Source organism: Geotrypetes seraphini, chromosome 6 (genome assembly GCF_902459505.1).
Source record: "Geotrypetes seraphini chromosome 6, aGeoSer1.1, whole genome shotgun sequence".
Classification (NCBI taxonomy): domain Eukaryota; kingdom Metazoa; phylum Chordata; class Amphibia; order Gymnophiona; family Dermophiidae; genus Geotrypetes; species Geotrypetes seraphini.
This window is the reverse complement of record NC_047089.1, coordinates 208,661,019-208,683,984: the sequence shown is the minus strand read 5'-3', so window position 1 is coordinate 208,683,984 and position 22,966 is coordinate 208,661,019.

Genomic DNA, 22,966 nt, shown 5'->3' with positions numbered 1-22,966 from the left:
CCCAGTTCCAGGTATCTCTCCATCACTTCATTCTGCTCCTGGATCCAACATAAAATAGTAACATACATAGTAACATAGTAGTTGACAGCAGATAAAGACTCGAATGGCCCATCCAGTCTGCCCAACTTGATTCAATTTACATTTTTTAAATTTTTCCTTCTTAGCTATTTTTGGGCAAGATTCCAAAGCTCTACCTGGTACTGTGCTTGGGTTCCAACTGCCAAAATCGCCATCAAAACCCACTCCAGCCCATCTACACCCTCCCAGCCATTGAAGCCCTTCCCAGCCCATCCTTTCCCAAATGGCCATATACAGACAGACACAGACCATGCAAGTGTGCCCAGTACTGGCCTTAGTTCAATATTTAATATTATTTTCTGATTCTAGATCCTCTGTGTTCATCCCACACTTCTTTGAACTCCGTCATCATTTTCCTCTCTACCACCTCTCTCGGGAGCGCATTCCCGGCAACCACCACCCTCTCCGTAAAGTATAATTTCCTAATGTTGCTCTTGAATCTACCACCCCTCAACCTCAAATGATGTCCTCTGGTTTTACCATTTTCCTTTCTCTGGATAAGATTTTGTTCTACGTTAATACCCTTCAAGTATTTGACTCCCTCCTTCTCCCTTCCACCTTCTGTGTATCTCTCTTTCCCTCTCATCTACCATCATGTGCAACAGCTATCTCTCTCCCTTCCTTATGCCCTGTTTCAAATCTCTCTAGCCTCCTCCATGCACCATCTCTCCCTTCCTCCCCTCCATTATTTGCAATTTCATCTTCTCCCTTCAGCATTCATATCTCCCTCTACTCCCCATCTTTCCTTCTTCTCACCCTCCCCTCCCCCTATGCCACAAGATTTTCTTCTTACCTCTTTCCTCCCCCCTGTGTCATTGTAGAATCCATTGGAATTTTGGGAAACGTCTTGAATTGGTTTTGTGGTTTCCTGGGTAAAAGATCGTATCAGGTGTTTAAGGATGACATTTTCTTATTTTGTTGGAGAAACTCTTGTGGGGTACTGTAGGGTTCCCCTCTTTCCCCTACTTTGTTTAACATTTATCTTGTTTCACTGGAAAAGTTGTTGCAAAGCTTAAGTTTTACATCTATGCAGACGATATTACTATAGTCAACCCACTTACTAGTCTGTCACCTGAATTTATAAATCTCCTTGCAACCACTATAAATCAGATTGAGCTTTGGATGATGGCTTTTAAATTGAAATTAAATAAGGAAAAAACTAAATTCTTTCTGGCAACACCTAACGACAAGCTCAAATAAACAATGATACATGTGAATGGGTTGGATTATAACATAGAACAATCCATAAAAATATTGGGGTAAGGTTGGATAAACACCTTACACTGGAAAAACATACCGATTTATTGATTAAGAAATGTTTTTCAGTGTTCTGGAAGCTTCGTACCATTAAGAAGTATTATGATGAAGCCTCTTTTCGTCTGTTGGTGCAGTCTTCCATCTTAAGTATTCTTGACTACTGTAACATTGTATATTTAGGGGCTTATATGAAAATTTTAAAGAGACTGAGAGTAGTCCAGAATAATGCTGCTCGCCTCATTTTTGGTTAAAAAAAATGGGAGCACATCACTCCTTTCTGTCTGAAACTGCACTGGTTGCTGGTGGAGTCTAGAGTGCTGTTCAAGTTTTCATGCATCTGTTACAAAGTAGCTTTTGGTCTGTCACCAGGTTATCTATTTTCTCATTTTTCTTGGAGTCATTCTAATAAAAACATGCGGAGAGTGCAGCTATTTACATACCCTTCCATAAAATCTTGTCATTATAAGAAGTTCCTCGAGAGAACCTTTTCTTTTCAGGCTGCCAAACTGAATACATGGCTCGGAAAAATGATGTTAGAAGCTTCTTCTTATTTAGATTTTAGGAAATTGTTAAAGACTCAATTTTTCAATAGGTTGGTTTCTTAATGCTTGTTCTTAATTTTTAACTATGTTTTCATTTTATACCCTTGCATTTTATCTACATGGTCATCGCTTTTTATTTTGATGCATTCTATTGAAATGTATGTATTGCCTTCCTTGTATTTTATCAGGATGCTTTTTATTGGAATGTATGTATTGTTATTCTTGTTGTGAGCCACTTAGAACCTCCCTGGTATGGCGGCATATAAATAAATTATTATTATTAAATAACTATATGAATAGGCTACATAGCCCAAGGAAATAACTATCAGACACAAAAGTATAATTTAAACATTCAAGGCCTTGGGAGTGTTTTTTGGATCCTACTGACTAATAGGACAACCTTCAAAAAGTCTCACCCAAATACAAGTGACTGGCAATTTTATTGGGATAATGACATCATCAGTTAATTCATTATTAAATATACATAGTTGGTACATCTTCCAATTAGATTACAATTTGCTTCACTAGAATCCAATTACAAATTGCATACTTCAGCAATATTCTATTGGTTCTAGTCAAGTCACATGGTTTCTGGTTAATCATACTTCATTAGTAATTTTCCTTAACAACAACAATGACTTAAATCAACACATGCTATTGAATCACAAGACATACTGGGGATCTCAAGGTAAAGAGCTAAGTTTCGCTTCCCCAAGCAGTCGCCAAGAGAACAGTACAAAATATGTTAGTTCCTAGCTCATGACTTTAGCTAAAATTATGTTTGGTCTATCACATACTTTTCCAGCCACAAAACCAAAATATTTTGCTCTCTCTTCACTTGGTAACAGAAAAATATGTACTCTGTCTGCATGTTGTCTATACCAGTGGTTCCCAACCCTGTCCTGGAGGAACACCAGGCCAATTGGGTTTTCAGGCTAGCCCTAATGAATATGCATGAAGCAAATTTGCATGCCTATCACTTCCATCATATGCAAATCTCTCTCATGCATATTCATTAGGGCTAGCCTGAAAACCCGATTGGCCTGGTGTTCCTCCAGGACAGGGTTGGGAATCACTGGTCTATACTATGCTGTTTCACAAATCTCTGAAGCATTTCTATCATTCAGCTACATCTTTTTATACATATTAGTGTCTTTTCAGGTCCCCAGACAAGAGGTGTCACATACATATAGGATTATGCCCTCCCATATATCCTGCATAATGTAATTATCACCATCATTATTATTATTATTATTATTATTAGGAATTTATATACCGCCTATCAAGGTTATCTAAGCGGTTTTTTTACAATCAGGTACTCAAGCATTTTCCCTATCTGTCCCGGTGGGCTCACAATCTATCTAACGTACCTGGGGCTGTGGAGGATTAAGTGACTTGCCCAGGGTCACAAGGAGCAGCGCGGGGTTTTGAACCCACAACCCCAGGGTGCTGAGGCTATAGCTCCAACCACTGCGCCACACACTCCTCATCATCATATTTCCTTTCTCTCCTACCCTGTACTCCAAGGCTTGCTTCTTCAGGTTGTGGTATCAGCAGTGACTCTCACATGCTACCTGCCGCTAACCCGGAAGCTTCCTCTCTGCCACGGAGAGACTTTCAGGTCAGTGGCAGGCTGCATGTAGGAATTGCTGATACCGCAATGAGATTCGATGTTGATTCGGCAGATGAAAAGGGAATTCTATTCCTCCCTCCCTTCCCCTGTGCAGAAGTTTTTCATCTCTCTCTCCCATCCCCCTGTGCAGCACTTCCTGATTGACCCTCCCCCCACCCTCATGTGAGAGCGCAACTTTTGGGCCTCCTAAAGCACCAGCGGTAAACAGGCTGCTCGCAGCATGCCTGCCAGGGCTTCCCTCTGCTGCATCATCAGTGATGTGGTAGATTGAAGGCCCTGGCGGGCAAGCCAGGAACAGCATGTTCCCGGCTGCTGCGTTAGGAGACTCGTAGGAGACTCAGGACTCACTGAATTGGTGAGTCCAAATTTTTAAGGAAACAAATTGATTCGAATTGATTCACCAAAGTGAATTGGTGAATCGGGCAGCACTAGTCCTCAGAGAATACCTGCTACGGGTAAATATCTTTGCTTTCTTCCAGAACAAGCAGGCTTAATATTCTCAATGAGGGATTCCCAAGCTGCCAGGATTATGTCTCTGGAAGAGATTAATCACAGAATATATGAGAGCTTGGCAAAACCCTATAGGGTTGGAGGGAAAGTTGGCACACAGGATGTAAAAACAATGCAGAACTGCTTGTCCAAACCAATTGTCTCTTCTGGAGTTTTGATTTAGTGAGAGGTAAAGGTATGGATTGAGGATACAGAATGGAAATGAGCTACCGAAGCAGCTGTTGCCTAGACATTGTAGGCTATAACATGGCCATGCAGCAATAGCCCAGCCTGAGTATATGCGAAGGAGATAGTCTGCCAAGCAAGTGGAGATGGTTCTCTTGGCAACAGGAACTCAAAGTCTGTTAAGGTTGAAAGCTACAAAGAGCTGAGAGGATCTTCTATGAGATTTAGTCTAGTCCAGGAAGTATTTTAGAGCATGCTTGCAGTCCGGGGTGCTTGCTTCTCCAGGATGACAATAATGCTTTGGAAAGAATACAGGCAGAATTATGGACTGGTTAAGATGGAATTCTGAGACGACTTTGGGCAGGAATTTTGGATGTGTTTGAAGCACTACTCTTTCGTGGTTGAATCTTGTATAGGGAGGATCAGACACAAGTGTTTGAAGTTCATTCACACAGTTTGCAGATGTGAGGGCAACAAGGAAAATGACTTTACAAGTGACAAGTTTGAGAGAGCAAGTTGTAAGTGGCTCAAAAGGAGACTTCATAAGAGCAAAGAGAACCACATTAAGGCTTGATAGGTGGTTTAGTAAAGTCCTTTCATGAACCTGGATACTGAGAATTAAACAGATGCTTCTTGTCCAGGGGATTCTGAAATGCACTGATACCACTGAGATGTACTTGAACCAAGTTGGGCTTTATGCCTGAGTTAGAGAGGTGAAGAAGGTAGTCCAGGATGGATGGGAGTGGATATATGACAGGTTCAAGAGAAGGTAGGACACACCAGGCAGAAAATTCAGTCTCTTTGAAGTGGTAGAAGCACTGAGTGGAAGGTTTTCTGGATGCTTTAATGACAGCAGAGACAGCAGCTGAGATGCAGAAGGCATTTACTTGCTTGGTGAAAGAAACCATGCTGTTAGTGCTAACGGTCAAGAGTTGGGATGAAAGAGGAATCCATATTTCTGTGTTAGTAGCATTGAGAACAGTTGCAACTGGCATGGTTCCAGGGTCGAGAGATCCAGGGGGAGTGGGAACCAAGGTTGGCGTGGCTAAGATGCTATGAGAATCATGGTGCCCTGATCCTGGCGAAGTTTTAGAAGAGTCCTCCTGATTAGAGGTATTGGAAGAAATGCGTAGAGGAGGCTGTTTCCGCTATGAATAAGAAAGGCATCTGACTCCAGGTGATTGGGACTATATAGTCTGGAGCAAAAGAGATAAAGATTGTGGTTGTGTGTGTGTGGAGGGGGGGGGAAGCAAACTATGCCTGGAGTCCTTTGTTTGGAGAAAATTTTACACAAGATGGTCGTGCTGAGAGACCATTTGTGGGTTTGAAGGAGACTGCTCAATCTGCCTGCTAACACATTTTGTTTCCCCACCAGCTAAATGCCATGAACAGTTGCCCAAGTCCAAATTTGGATTGCTTCCATGCAAAGAGGTGTGAGTCCATGCCTCCTTGCTTGTTTGGATAGAATATGGCAGTTTGATTGTTGATTCGAAAAAGGACTACCGTACTTGATGGAGGAGTCAGTCTTGGAATGAACTAAGAGTGTTGCTTGCAGTTTGATGAGATTGATATGAAGAGTTTGCTCATAGTGAGACCATACTTGAATGTGGAGGCCATTCAGATGAGCGCCCCATCCTAACATTGAAGCATTTGTGTTTAGGAGTTTTTGATGGCGATGGGGCTGAAAAGAGACCATCCACCACTGGAGGGAGTGAAAGATGTCCGTGGTGATTCGGATTTAACCTGAGACAATTGGGTCAACAGGGACTGTTGTGGGATGCTGAAGTGAAGACGTGCAAACAAGGTGATATGTACTGTGGATGCCATTCATTCCAGAAGATGCAGCATCTGATGTGCAGTTATGCATGGAAGGGTGAAGACTGGCACAGGTGATTCAGATTATCAACTCTGCTGTGGTAGAAAAGCTTGACCCTATGAGATGGGAATAGATGTGACTTTTGAAGTTGATGGCAAAACTCAGTAGCTCCAGTAGCGAACTGTTGAGTTGATGGCATGCTGAGCTAGAAGTAATGATGAAGCCTTGATCAACTAGCCATCTAAGTAGGGAAATACATGAAACCCCCATGAGCGAATGGCTGCTGCTTCTACCACTAGGCATTTCATGAAGACATGAGGGACCACTTCAATTTACCTTGGTTTTATATTTGCAGTATATTAAATAAATTGAACTTGAACTTGAATCCAGTCCAAAAGGTAAGACCTTATATTAGAAGTGTCGAAATCCAATGTAAAAGCGAATATAGTATCTGTGAGCAGGTAGGATGGATATGTGAGCAAAGTCTCTTTGAGATCCAGAGAGCAAAGCTGATCGTCCTTTCTGGAGGGAGTTGAATGGACACTCTTTTGGTGGGTGGTTGGGGTGTTCTTAGCAAGCATAGGGTGTAGTCCTGAGCTACAATTTGACATACCCACTGTTCTGATGTGATTAGAGTCCATTGCTGGTGAAAATAGAGCAATCTGCCTCCTATGGGAAGATGTGAAAGAGAATGTTGGCAATGATCTCAAGAAAGGAGTCAAAACGATGATTGCTGTTTGGACCAAGACTGAGGTTGTGATTTCTGCAGTCTCTGTTGTTTTGTGTGGGGTTGTTGAGCAGTAGGTCTAGAAGGAAGAAGGCTGATTGTAGTGATGTTCAGTGTTGTAATAATATGAACATCTGGATGAGGTAGAATATCCTCTGGATGATGTTGATGCACTTAGTGCCAATGTTGATGCCGGGATCAAAGGAGACTTGAGTGTTGGGCTCGAAGTGCCCTGCCATGCTCAATGTTGATGCTGAAGCGGTACATCTTTACTTACATGGGTATACTCTTTTACATATAAACTAGCTTTCAACATGTATGAGTACCACATAATCCTTTCAAAATGTATCCTCCATCATGTACTGTAATACGAGGGGCCGCTGAAATGTTCTCAGCCCAGCCAAGAAGAGAATGATGTGGAGCCATGAAACTTACAAGTTATTCCACACTTTTTTTGACACTTTTCGTTTCAATGATATGAAACGAAACAAAAAGTGTTAAGAAAAGTGTGAAATAACTTGTAAGTTTCGTGGCTCCACATCATTTCCTTTTTGGTTGGGCTGGGAACTTTTCAGCGGCTCCTCATACTACTACTATTACTACTACAGTATATAGAAATATAGAAACATGATGACAGATAAAGGCCAAATGGCCCATCTAGTCTGCCCATCCGCAATAACCATTATCTCTTTCTCTGAGAGATCCCACATGCCTATTCCACGCCTTCTTGAATTCAGACACAGTCTCTGTCTCCACCACCTCTTCTGGGAGACTGTTCCACATATCTACTACCCATTCTGTAAAAAAGTATTTCCTTAGATTACTCTTAACTTCATTCTATGCCCTCTCATTGCAGTTTCCTTTCAAATGAAAGAGACTCGACTCATGTGCATTTACATTACCTAGGTATTTAAATGTCTCTATCATATCTCCCCCCTCCCATCTTTCCTCCAAAGTATACAGATTAAGTCTGTCCCCCATGATGAAGACCTCAGTAAATGCAAACCAATTCTCCTGCTATTAAAAATGCCAGAGCTGGACGCTAAAATATTGAATTCCATATAAACTTCCTGTTCATCATCTAACTAAGAACTTTAAGAAGTACAACCTAAACTTTCATTTGCTGTTGTTTAAACCACCCAAAATTTCTAATCCTTATACTACCTCTCATTTCTCTGACCATGTTAGTGCACAATATAAAAACATAAAAACAAAGAAATTGATGGTAATAAAAACAATTCAGTCTATTCAGTGTGCCCATCCATATCAACTACCAAACTCTACAGTCTCTAACCCTTAAAGATCTTCTTCTTGCCCTATGTTTTCTTGAATTCAGATACAGTCCTTGACTCTGCAATTCTACAAGAAGGCTGTTCCGTACTTCCAGCACTCCTTCTTTAAAGAAATATTTATTTAGATTACTCCTCAGTCTATATCCTTTAACTTTCATCCTATGACCCCTTGTTACAGAGCTTCTTTCCAATTGAGAGGCTTGTTTCTCACTCATATAAGGTTTAGTTTAGTTTATTAGATCTCCCTAGCCTCCAGCCTTTCAATAATCTATTTTAGTAGCTACCCTCTAGACCAGCAAGATCAACGCTATTCTGTTTATATCCTTTTGAAGGTGTGATACTGTACTTCAAATGGAGTCTCACCAGAGACATCCACATCCACTATTACCTTCTTTTTCCTGATGGCCACTCTCCCTATGCACCCAAACATCCTTCTGGCTTCTGTCACCACCTTTTCTGCCTATTTGGCCACCTTGTGATCATCTGATATGATCACCTCCTTATCCTGCTCTTCTTTCATGCACACTGTATAGTACTACTTCTGGATTCTTGCAACCAAAATGCACAGCCCTTCAATTTTTAGCATTAAATCTTTAGCTACCCAATTTTACATCACTCTTCAAGTTTTGCTGGATCCCTCCTCATGTAATCCATACTTTCCAAGATGTTTTCCCTGTTCCAAATTTTGGTATTATCTCCAAAGAGGCAAACTGTTTCTGATAGCCCTTCCACAATCACTTACAAAAATATTAAAAAGAACCAGCCCAAGGACCAATCCTTGTGGCAGATCACTGATAATGCCTCTGTCCTTCGAGTGAATTCCATTTACCACTAACATTTGCTATTTTTCACTCAACTATCATCCAATACAACAAAATAAGTCTTATCTCCTTTACATTAAATAACTAATTTTATGTGTTTTGGGGCTTTAAAAATATTTTTAATAAGCATTATAGCATTTGTCTTAATTCTTCAGAATAGCTACAATAACTATCACTAACATTCCGCAAATTGATAAAGACCCTCCTCTTCAACTAAAGATCACCCTCTGTCTTCTCCCCCCCTTAAACCCCCTCTCTCCCCTGCCTATCTTCTCCCTAAATTTCAATATAGTCCTCTCTTAGTCCTTACACTGACAAACTGTATCTAAACTCATAGAACTGTTCTTAAACTAAACTACTTATATTTAAAGTCTACTCTTAATTTGCTTATTCTCCCTTTATTTAAATTACATCACATTCTTGTAGTCCAAACATTTAAACCTGTTGTACTTCTTATATGTCAAATTACTCTCCATTGTGTATGTTCACTTGTAGACCGTTCTGAGCTACTGGGAGGACGGGATAAAAATCTAAATAAATAAATAAAATAAATAATTGTTAACATGAACAGTACAGTAAAACCTTGGTTTGCAAGCATAATTCGTTTCAGAAGCATGCTTGTTATCCAAAGCACTCGTATATCAAAGCGAATTTCCCCATAGGAAATAATGGAAGCTCAGACGATTCGTTCCACCACCCAAAAACCTTAATACAAAATACTATAGCACTTGTGTTGCAAGACCTCGCTTATTTAGAACAGTTACTACACTCCTGCAGCATCAGAGAGAAGAACCATCGGCGCAGTTGTGATGATGTGACGCGTGTATACTGTATGTACTCGTATTGTAAGACTTTGCTTGTTTAGATCAGTCACTACACTCTTGCAGTGTCGGAGAGAGAAGAACCATCGGCTCAGTTGTGATGTGTGTATACTGTGTGTACTTGTATTGCAAGACATTGCTTGTATATCAAGTTAAAATTTAATCAGATGTTTTGCTTGTCTTGCAAAATGCTTGCAAACCAAGTTACTTGCAATCCAAGGTTTTACTGTATTTAGAAATAAGCTAATGCAATATGGTATGCATGTTAAGTACTTACCCGCCACTTAACCCCCCTCCACCATGCCACTCACCTTTTGATTTCATCAACTCATTCTCTCTTTTGTCCTTGTCCCTCTTCTTAGCGCTAGAGAATCAACACTTTCTCCCTCTCATTCAGCTATCTCTACTCTACCTGTATGTATCTTGACTGTGGTTCAACCCCCCTCCCCCCCGCCTCTCTCACACATCCATATTCTCTAACTCCTTCTCTTGCCAGTGGTGTTGCGAGAGAGGTTAGTGCCCGGGGTGGTGGTGTCCTGCATCACCATGCCATGTGCCCCCCCATTCCTTGAGTTCCCTCCCCACACTCTTCTCCACTGCTTGAGCACCCCCCACACACACACTCTTTTCCGCTGCTTGAGTGCCCCCTGCATACCTCTTGAAATGTTCACCGGCACGCACAGCATCTTCCACCTGCTGCTAGCACCAGCCAAAGCTTCCTTTTGATATCACATCCTGGACCTGCAACCAGAACGGGATATCAGAAAGGAGCTGAGGCCGGCATGAGCAACAAGTAGAAGATGCTGCTTGTGCCAGCAAATGTTTAAGGAGGTATGCATGGGGCAGAGAGGAGAAGTGTTGATGCCTCTCCCCCCTCCCCCCAGGCAAAGACAGTGCCGGGGGCGATCCATCCCCTTTATTATGCCAATATCTCATGCTTTCTTCTGGAGACATCAATCCCAATCCCAGTCCTCCTAGTCAGTCAGCCCTCACCCTACTCATGTTGGTCACACCGCAATAAAACCAATCCTTCCCCCTTCATCTCTGCCTTTCTCGTGTGCCCTATGGAATACCTGCTCTGTCTCCAAAAAACTTATCTTCATCCATGACTTCTTTATCTCTCAAACCCTCTAACTGCTAGCACTAACTGAAACCAGGATCTGCCTCGTAGACTCTGCTTTAGCTGCTGCCCTGTGTCATGGAAGCTACCTTTTCTCACATACACCTCATCCAGATGGTCATGAAGTTGGTGTTGGGCTATTACTCTCACCATCTTATAGATATCAACCCCTTCCTCTGCCTCAATCTCATTCTTCTCTCTCCTTTGAATTTCACTCCATCTGTCTATTTACTCCTCTACCCCTCTGAGTAGCAGTCATTTACTGCCCCCTATTTAGTCCCTCTCTTCTTTCCTCACTTATTTTGACACTAGGCTCTTCTTTCTCGAACCCTCATCTTCCTCCCTTGTCCTTGATGACTTCAACATCTGTGCTGATGACCCCTCTAACTCCTATACTTCCAGGTTTTTTGCCTTAATATCCTTATACAATCTCCAGCTGTGCTCCATAATGCAGTGGCCATTAATCTTGTCTTCTCCTCCAACTGCTCTACCACCAAATTCTGCACCTCACTGCTTCCCCTCTCTGACCATCATCTGTTAACCTTCCCAACTCATCACCCTTCCCTAACCAATCCCTACCTATATGTTTAGGAATCTTCAAGCTATTGACCCTGACACCCCTTCCACCACGTCTCACCCCTCCCTTCTACTACTATGTCATACAAGTCTGTCATAGTTTTAAGAACTAACAGATTCTTATGCTTCTTTGTTCTAGAGACAGTGGTAACGATTTACCAACACAGATTTCAATACATTAAAGCAATCTTACAGATTAGAAGTACTATCCCCCAGTGCTGTAAGTAGCATCCATTATGTTATAAAATGTAAATGTTTGTAACTAAATTGAAATGCCCCCACATGTGCATATTACCATATATATACTCAAATATAAACTGAAATTTTGGGGCCAAAACAATGGCACAAAAATAGGAGTCTTGGTTTATATTCGAGTTTACCAATGGTCAATGCTTTTGATTTCCCTTTCCAGTGATCAGCACTGCTCTCCTCCACTATACACCCCTCCACCCCCACCCCCGATGACTGGCGCTGCTCTCTTGCACTCCCCTCCAATGATCATCACTACCTCACCCCACCCCTCTGATGACTGCTTCTATTATCCTCTACCCCCCAGTATTGATCCTTACCATTCTGGCACTCAATGAAGCTGACGTTGACATTCTGTTCTGAATAGGTGGGAGACCTTGAGCAACTGCGCATGCTCAAGGCCTGCCAGCCCCCATTCTCGCTGGGATTCTTGGAACAAAGTATCAGGGTCTGCTTCACTGAGCGCCAGAATGGTAAGGATCTACCGGGAGGGGGTGGTCATCGAGGATGGGAGGTGTGCAGTGGCAAATTCTATTTACCTATGGAAACCCTTTTGAAAATTGGTTTGAAAAAACACATTTGAAAATATAAGGTGAAAGAATGACCACCCCCCCACCCCCGTGTAGAGCCAATGAAATGCACAAATGTACTCCGTCAGTTCTGACCAAATTTAGAAATTTTTTTGTGTAGAAGCTAGTAAAAATAATTGAAATACTCTGAAGAGAAATGAGGGCAGGTCATCCTGATGATATCTGTCTAATTTGCATCCTTGCAATGAGCCCAGGATATACCTTTCTCATGGAGATTGACCTTAAAAGTATGGTGCAAGCAAAAAAGCGGGATCTACAGTAAAATGACTAATGCAGTAGTGCACCTTAGTAACTCACTGTAAGCTTTCAGCTAGCCTCCTGAAGCTGAGAAGTAAAATGAGATCTGCCCAATGTTGATACTGCCATAGGGAGACATTGGCTTTGCAATAGCAGTACATATATTGAAATTAGCACCTTATATGGTGGGGGAGGAGAGGGGGAAGATGTAGATTGTATCTAATAACTGCACAATGCTATTGTTTTGTATGAAAACTAATTAAGTAACATAACTGATTGTGATCTCCAGAGTCCCCACTGTGCTTGCAGAAGTGGCATTTACTCGTGAAAGATAAAAAATAAAATATTGCCACACTTCAGTAATGGAGATTATTTGGAGATTAAAACTATCAGTATTATCCATTTTCATCCCTACTTCCCTCCGTCCCCTTTCTTTTATCACTCCTTAAGGCTACTGGTGACTGCAATTAAGGTAGGCTATTTGTGGTATGCTGAGAGACTCCCCAGCTTGGTAGTTGACTCATTTCTGCATAGCCTTGATAGGGGAAGGGAGGCAGCACTGATCAACACAGTTTTATTTTTTTATGCTAGCAAAATAAAGCATGTAAAAAGAGGTGCTGGATACTAGTGTGATAGAAACTCAGTTAAGTGGCTAATGAACAAACACTAATTTGGCCCTTTTTATATAGTGTCCTTTGACCATCAGGTTTGAAAGGTTTTGCGCTAAAGGTTTTGTGGTTAACGTATAATTTGAAACATCTAATTTACCATATATACTTGAATATAAACCGATCTGAATATAAGTTTTAAAAAATTGTGTTAAAACTTATGGCAAGGATGTCTACTCATTGTAGACTTTCTCACTGGGATCACCCAACTTTCTAATCTTGATTTATATTTGCGTCAACCTTTTCCCCTCCTTTTTGGGGAGGAAAAAGGTTACCTAGTTTTATATTCAGTTCAGTTTATTCGAGTATGTATGGTACATAAGATGGTAATATTTAAGGAGTATATGAACACATATCAGCACAGTGATTCAGCGCTGTTTTTACTGGCTACAAATGATTAGATCTATATCTAAATTGTTAGAGCCTACTTCTCTGAATATTTTGATCCATTCCCTCGTGATTTCCTATATTGATTACTGCAATGCGTTCTATAAGGGCATAACTAAAATAGAAATAAGAAAACTCCAAATTATACAGAACACTGCAGTGAAGATCATATTTAATGCAAAGAAGTTAGACTATGTTACTCCCCTCCTTTATAAAGCTCATTGGTTGCCGATAGAATCACATACAAAATTCTCTTACTAACCTTTAAAACTAGACAAAATAGTCAACCAGAATTTATCAAAAACCTTCTTATTCTCTATAGTTCTAAGACTCTTAAGATCTTCTTCTAAAAATATTTTATCTGTTCCATCTTTGAAGTTTATCAACACAATGAGGTCAACCATTTTCTCTGTCAGCGCTCCATCTCTTTGGAATAATATTCCGGTTCACTTACGGGAAGAATCAACTCTTCACCATTTTAAGACGAACTTAGAAACATTTCTTTTTCTTGATGCTTTTGAGACCTAAATGCTCTTTTTAGGGCTACATAGTTTTATTCTACTTTTAGACACCTTCCCTTTTGTTCTTTCCCTATATGTTCTCTTACTTACTTGATAAATTGTAGTTCTACCCTTTTTCCCTTTTTTGTTTTTGTTTCTGTATTGTTTTTAAATGTTTTTAATAATGATTATTGTTTTAAAGGATGAATAGTTATCCCATATATGTTTTTAACATAATGTTCACCGCTTAGAAGGCTGATTGGGCGATTTATAAAATTTTTAAATAAACTTGAAACTTGAGTATGTATGGTACACATGATGGTAATATTTAAGGAGTATATGAACACATGTACACTATGGGAGTGATTTTATAAGGCATTTTCACTCATAGGTGCCAATATGTGCACATAAAAGACATCTTATATATTATTACACATGTACAAGTATGCTGAATATATTCTCTGACTGCCACAGCACTGTTAGGGACAGAGTCTGGGTGAGCCAGGACTTACCTGGTTAAATCAATTTCAGTCCACTAACCAGGTAAGTGCCTGGATTGGATAAAGTTAGGACAACGAAAAATACCTTTATTTGGACACTGATCTGGCACCTAGATAATTTCAATGCCAATGTCAGATTAGGTCTGACACTGAATTTCTGGCCATGTACTGCACACAGCGATCAATGCTGTTAAAATTTGCTGACTGCTGTGGGCTGAATATTGGGCCCTTAATTTTAAAGGACAGTAATTGTAAAATTACCATCAAACTGGACCTTTCGTGAAAATGTAGTATGTTATATAAATCTGTGCCACAATCTTCTGCTTTAATGCATTTTTGAATTTTATTTTGTAGATAGAAAGATGTGAACAATGTGCAAAGTTGTGAAGACTTTCGCATGACACTGTATGCTACAACTTATCAATTACAGTTATGCTATATTTTTATTGTTATATATAAACAATGTTTTTCATTGTATTGATTTAGTTATAGGGTCCCCATAAAACACTGGATCAGTCCCAGTGAGTGAAGAAAAACAAGCAGGTGAACCAACATCAAATGCTAGAAGCTTCTCTTCTGTGATACTTTATCAAAGAGAACAAAAATATAAGCTTTTTTTGTCATAGTGTAAAAACAAAAAGGGGACGAGAAGAAGTCCAGTACTAGCATCCACATGAATTATTTTGTCTAAACAGCATAAATCTTAAATTTGCAATTACACTGTGATTTTCCTATATAATGCTTTCATTTGCATTTTGATATTTATGTGATATATTAGAAATCTGAATTGTTTTGAGATGATTGACATTTTAGTTTATAGTTGTTCTTTATTTTTAAACAACTGCTACACATTTAGGAGTTAATTATATAGGGGGTCTTTTACAAAGCTGCGATAGCGATGTTGCCGCAGTAAATGCACTAAAGCCCATTCAATTCCTATGAGCTTTGGTGAATTTACTGCGGCAACATCGCTATCGCAGCTTTGTAAAATGGGCCCATAAAGATGTACCAAGAATTTGTGTAAATGACAACACTGATACATGCATGTGTTGTCAATATTCTGGTCATGTGCTATTTTGTGAGATGGCATATAGTCTGAAGGTGGGCATGCAAATGCACAGAGTAGAGGGTGAACAGGACACATAGTTACATACAAATTATAGAATACTATCATTTAAGTGCTTTTTTTTTTCTCGCAATCTAGACACAAACATTTGCTCCATGGCTGGGTATAAGTGGTCATGCCTACGTTATAAAACATATATTTTTACTACTATGGTAATATTCTATAAAAAAAGCAGATACCTCTTTTCCTAAATGGGGCAGGTTCCACATAAGCACCCTTTTGGCACCTAAAAATAGGTACCCTTTTTATAGAATTGTTTTTGCCATGAGAATAACTTTGTATAGGTCATGTAACAGCTAAATGGATGTCTGTAGCTTAACAAGAGCTGAGGCTTGTAGAAAAAAAGTGCTGCCAAACATATATGAAAAGAGATTGGTAGTACCGTGGAACAAACACATAAGCGTACTACATACATGCACATGCTGGGATTTTATAAACAGCCATTGCATAGATGTATATGTGACTCTACTTATTATAAATCGATGGCAAATTTTATAAATGCAGAGAACAGAGACTTTCTCTAAAAGTCTCTGTCCCAGGAGTAGAGGGTTTCATTGTCAGAATGGTGAGCAAATCACCTCTGTCAAGTAGGTTCTCCAAGCCCAAGGACTGAAAAACCAACTTCTTCAGGGTTAAATCTGACTTCAAGTAATTATAAATATCAATGGGTAAAACTTCTGAGGTATGCATATTGTCTTTGTAAAATACAGAATACAATTATTCTTGGAAGGCCTGCCCTGGTCATATCTCCTTTAACTATTTTTAACCATCTGAATCTATAAAGTTATGCATTGTATACAGGCACTAAGCACGATTCTATGAAAGGTACCTTGTAGTATTGTGCTAAGCACCATTCTAGTTGGTACTGATTTTTTTAGGTGCCATATTTAGAATATGGCTCTAAATGCCTGAGGATTTGGTCATTAGTTTAGGTTATACAGAACAATGTCATTCTTACATATACTATAGATCATTTGGGATAAGCTTGGGCTAGGGATAGAGATGTTTTGCAAATTGGATTTTTAACCTTTTGAATAAATGAATATTTTAAAAATGATCTTTTTGTGAATGTTTTTATTTGCATCCTGAGCCATAGTAATATATGCTGTCAACACTTAGCAAGTCTTGGTCAAGGGATAGGCCTTGGCTGCAAAATCTAGAATGAACCTTCTATAATACCCTACTAAACCCCAAAAACTTCCTAAGCCTTTTTTGTTTGCAGACTGGGAAACTCTCCAATACTTTGAACTTTATCTAACAGAGGTTTTACTTCCCTTTGTCCCACTAAGTATCCTAAATATTTTACCTGTCTGTAGGCCTGCTTCTCTTAAGGCCTCTAGAACTGCCTGCACCTTGTCTACATGGCTGGCCAAATCTGGTATAAAAATCACCACATTGTCCATATAGGCTGCAGTGTAATCAGTATGCCCTCATAACACCTGGTTCATGACTCTTTGAAGTTCAAAAGGCATTTGGGTAAACTGATACAGGCCTTTTGGAGAACTTATAGCAGTTTTTTAGGTACTAGTACTATGGGACTAGACCAAGGACTTTTAGATTCCTCAATTACTCCCATTCTTCCATCTCCTCTAAAATTTTTTTTTTTTTACTATGGTCTGTTTGGTTTCTGGAAGCCAGTAGAGCCACTGTCTGACTACCTGCCCAGGTGGAGAGATGATATAATGTTGTGCCATGGTGGTATGACCTGGAACCAAAGAAGATACATCCTGGAATTCTTCCATTAATTCCTCCACTTCCCTCCTTTGACTAATAAACAAAGATGGGTTAATTTCTACTTGGCTGCCCTTTCTGATATCTACCAACTGGGGTCCAAACTCTTCCTCCTTCGCTTCCTGCAGGGCTCTCTCCTACCAAGGTTTTAGAAGGTCAATGTGATAGATTTAAATCCTACCATGAGAATTCCATACTTTGTAATTCACAGGATTTAGCTGTTCTACCACCATCGCCAGACCTTTCCAGTGCACAGTGAATTTATGGGGTGAGGCAGGAATTAGAACTAACATTTTCTGTCCTGGCTGTACGCCTCTTTCCTTCATATTTTTATCATGCTACAGTTTCTACTAGATTTGAGCTTGGGCTAAATTCTCATGGGAATTCTGGTTATCTTTTGGATCCTTTTTCTTATACCCATCAAGTAAGAAGCAATATTTTGAGTTTGTAGCTCCTTACATTCCTATTGCTCTTTGAGCATATCTTAAAGGCCTTTATGTAGACGTTCATAAAACATTTCAAAAGGACTAACTCCCAGAGAGACTTGGTACTCTCCCTGGCAGCATAAAGAACAAAAGATACTAATAAATCCCAGTTCCTTAAATCTCCCATACTACCTTTTCTTAGCATGCATTTTAAGGTCTGGTTAAATCATTCTTCCAGGCCATTAGCTTGTGGTTGATAAGCCGAGGTATACTGTATATTTGGTGAATTCCAGAGGCTTCAAAGAAATGTCTTTGGGTCTGAACTGAAAATTGGAACCTTGATCCGTCAGGATTTTTCTAGGAAAACCTACCTGGCAATAGCATAGTTAATTCTCGGGCCTTTGCTTTGATGGATCACAAAAGAAAAGCCCATGGAAATCAAGTTACATAATCCATGGCCACTGTATATGTGACCTCTGTTGATATTATCTGTAGTGACCACCTGAAACATGCTTGAAATGCTTTGAACATTCTATGTCAATCTTGATAGTTCTTGGTATGATTATAGGATCACTCTTTCAGATGACCTTGCGGTTGTCATCAAGCACCACATGATACCAGTTGTCAGCATGGATGACCAGAGTGCAAATCTCTGGATGGAGAATTAATATTCAGTATAGTAACATTTTGGGACTGCACATTTTTAATGCATGTTACCTACTTTTCTGTGGCAGTTCTTGCATTAAGGGGCTTCTCACTATATTATTAAATGTCAAATTTTGTACTATGTTTTATTCCACCACATATTTGAGGGGGTTTTGCCATATAGGCTGCAGTGTAATCAGTATGCCCTCTTAACACCTGCTTCCTGACTCTTTGACGGGTAGCAGCAGCACTATGAAGTCCAAAAGGCATTTGAGTAAACTGTTATAGGCCTTTTGGAGAACTTAAAGCAGTTTTAATTTTAGCTCCTTTAGTTAAGAGAATCTTCCAATATCCCTTAGTGATATCTAATGTGGTGAGATATTGTGAAGTTCCTAAGTGATATAACTCATCAATCCTAGGCATGAGATATGCATCAAACTCTGAAATCATGTTCAGGCATTATGTAATTGTTAGGAGATGGCTCTACAGTGTGACAGGGAGCATAGAAGGGGTAATAAATCTATAAAAATAGCATTACATAATAAGTGAATGATCCCATAAGACCTATATTGCTAAGGCCTTGGCTTGAAGGCTATCTCCTAGTTACAAGGATCAGTAGCCAATTAAGCAGTTGTGTAGCCATGGAGGGGGCGCCTAGGCCCCCCAATTTAGGTTCAGGCCCCCCAAATTGATGTGTTGTCTGTTGGTTTGACTGGTTGAGGTTCCCAAGCCCTGCCAGCAGAAGCCCTCCTCCAGCTAAGGCTTGTTTTCCTAAGCCACTACAATGCCTGCCCTGTCCCCCTAATACACAGGCTTGGTTTTAGTGAAACTCAGTCTGCGATAGGGAGGGTTACTTCCTCTGCATGTGCGTGAAAACTGATTTCGCTAAACCAAGCATATGCAGAGAGGGAGGGGGAGGTGGAGGTGGAGGAAGGAAGCATGGAAGGAAGGAAGCAAGGAAGGGCAGGCAGCACAGAGGCTCAAGAAAATAAACATTGGATGGAGAAGGGCTTCCGCTGGTGGGGTTTAGGGACCTCTGCCAGCTCAGGTATATGGGATCGTGGTAGGGACGGGTCAAATGTTGTGCCCCCCCCCCCCCATTTTGGGTTCAGGCCCCCCCAAACCTGAGTTCTAGCTATGTACCTGAGACATGGTTTCTCAGTGTTGCGTTCCTATTTTACAGTTGGGGGAGGGGGATTTCTGCTGCCACCTATTTCTTGCAATGATTATAATAAACACTCCTTTGCACTCCTAGCTTCTTTTTCTTTCTGGAAAAGGTCAGAAGTTTCACTGAACACACCATACTCTGCCTGTCTATAACTGAAGTTAAACAGGAGATATTATATCATTGTTTAAAATAGAGGTACTGTGGATCTAAGCAGGCATTCTTAATGGCTGTGAACTTATTTTTGCATCTTTTGCATAAAGCTTGTATAGGAATTATCTTCATATGGTGAGTGAGTTTCTTTTAAGAGTTGGGGATGGGTCATAAGGGATACTGATTAATAAGTCGTCTCTCTCAGGCGAAGAAGTAGGCTTGTGAATGTAATTATGAAATCTTCCTGAAGTCTAGGAATGTTCTGACAGAGATGGAACAGGCAAGGAATGATCTTGTGATCTGGTTCTGATCATAAAAGAGAAACTAAAACTGGATCCTTAGAAGGTTGTGGTCCTCTTTGCACCAGAATTATCGCAGTGGATTGGGAATTGTGTGGCAAAGGATGGGATTGATGTTTCTAAGTAGACCTGGAATATCCTTGCAATAGCATTATACAAAATTATTGAACATTTATTTATGTGGATGCTCAAGTAGAAGCAAGGATACTGAAAAGGAGGATTCATCTGCCACTGTAAACAAATTTGGAGTTGAGGATAGTAGCTTTTCATCAGAAGTTTGGATTTTTGAATTTTTTTGTTCAGTGGTCTTATGTATGGAAAGATGATAAAGATAATTTCTAGGCCTGGTCTGTGTCACAGTAAACTCATTGCTAAGGATGGGATTGATGTTTCTAAGTAGACCTGGAATATCCTTGCAATAGCATTATACAAAATTATTGAACATTTATTTATGTGGATGCTCAAGTAGAAGCAAGGATACTGAAAAGGAGGATTCATCTGCCACTGTAAACAAATTTGGAGTTGAGGATAGTAGCTTTTCATCAGAAGTTTGGATTTTTGAATTTTTTTGTTCAGTGGTCTTATGTATGGAAAGATGATAAAGATAATTTCTAGGCCTGGTCTGTGTAACAGTAAACTCATTGCTGAGCTGACTGGAAGGCAGGCATATAGGGTACATCAACTTCAATGGGACATGGAACAGAAGATGTTCCAGGGATTTTCCCTGCACTGGAGTTATGATGCTGAGACTTTGTGCAGATGATGGAGCTGGAGAGTCCTTGGTGTTTCTTCTGCTTTAGGGGTTCACCAATGACTATGGTCTTCTGTACTTAGAGCGGTGCTTAAAGACTGCCTTGGAACTGTGCTCTTTGGAATATTGCTCATATTCAGACCATGTCCAAGATAAGTACCCACATGCAGGACGTACTTCTTGAATGGAGAAACTTTAACTAGGACTTCAGCAGAACGAGATTTAGGAGTAATCATCAGTGCAGACATGAAAACTGCCAATCAAGTGGAGAAGGCTTCATCTAAGGCAAGGCAGATATTGGGTTGTATCAATAGAGGTTTCGTCAGCCGAAAGCCTGAAGTCATAATGCCGTTGTACAGGGCCATGGTGAGACCTCATCTGGAGTACTGTGTGCAATTCTGGAGGCCACATTACAGTAAAGATGTGCGCAGAATTGAATCGGTTCAGCGGACGGCCACCAGGATGATCTCGGGGCTCAAGGGTCTCTCGTATGAAGAAAGACTGAACAAATTGCAGCTCTACACTCTCGAGGAACGTAGGGAGAGGGGAGACATGATTGAAACATTTAAGTACCTCACGGGATGTGTCGAAGTGGAAGATGATATTTTCTTTCTCAAGGGACCCTCGGCCACAAGAGGGCACCCGCTCAAACTCAGGGGCGGAAAATTTCATGGCGACACCAGAAAGTATTTCTTCACAGAGAGTGTGGTTGATCATTGGAACAAGCTTCCAGTGCAGGTGATCGAGGCAGACAGCGTGCCAGACTTTAAGAATAAATGGGATACCCATGTGGGATCCCTACGAGGGTCAAGATAAGAAAATTGGGTCATTAGGGCATAGACAGGGGGTGGGTAAGCAGAGTGGGCAGACTTGATGGGCTGTAGCCCTTTTCTGCCGTCATCTTCTATGTTTCTATAGAGGAACTGTGTGCTTTCTATCAAAAAGAATCAGCTGAGATAGACGCCTACTCAAAAAAGGTTTAGTGATCCCCTTTCTTCATGACTGAATTCTTATAGCTACTGCATAAGAGGACAATGTAGCATTACTGGAAGAGGATCTGATATACAGCACTGAGTATCTCTTCCACCTCATACTGCTTTCTGAATTGAGACATTTCCCCCCCACACACACTTATAATAGTATTATTGCTGATAAATATGGCATTTGATATGTTTATTTATTTATTTTAAAAATTTCTATACCATTTTATTCCAAAACGGTTTACAATAAAGTTACATACATAAAATACTGAAACAGGTCAGAACAGATAAAAGCAGAAAGATTCAATCCTTGAAATAGGTCAAATGCTCAAAGAAATGCATCAACAAATGTTTGTCAATTGCAGTATAGTAAGAAGTCATAAATGTGGCATCTCTGGGTCTGGGGCCTGTGCTGGCTGGAGTTCCTCGAAGGCAGTCTTTGTTGGTCCCTTACTTGTTTGGCGCTTGGTGCCTTCACCTGAGGAGAAGAGGTGTTAGCGGGTGGGATTTATTTACTTGGATTTATTAACCACCTTTATGAAGAGATTCACCCTCTTCTCCTGCCAAGAAAACATTCCAGAAAGGCTGCTGTGAACAAGGTGGGCTAATAAACAGATTTCATTGAACTATGTATTTACATAGGCCTATTCATATATCCCGTTATCATAAACACCAACAGTAGTTGTATCTAACCAGTTAAACCAACACTTATACCAATGGCTTTAGTCTGTAACCCAGATTTTCAGAACCATTAATTTATAATCTTTCCAACACTTTCAGTCTTGATTGCTAAGGTAGTAACTGCAAGCTCTTCCCATCTTCTGCTTGCGCCAGCCTGGCTCCCCTCTGAAATCACTTCCTGGTCAGTTTTGAGAATTTATATCTGTCTATATTTTGCTCTATATTTGTCTATTTTTCTATAGTTGTTACTGAGGTGACATTGCATATTTTAAAGTCATCTGCCTTGACATCTTTGAAAACCCCCAAATATAAATGATAATTAATATTTTCTCTGTGTACAGTGTGCTTTGTGATTTTTAATTTTGTGGTTACCATTATGCATTAATAAAATTATATTGTGTGTATATGAATAATAGATGGAAGAAATTGCATTACAATTAGTATTATTATTATGGGGGTGGGGTTTGGGCAGGGGTACTCGGTTGGTATTTGTTAGGCTTAGGGGGTACTTGGCTTGAAAA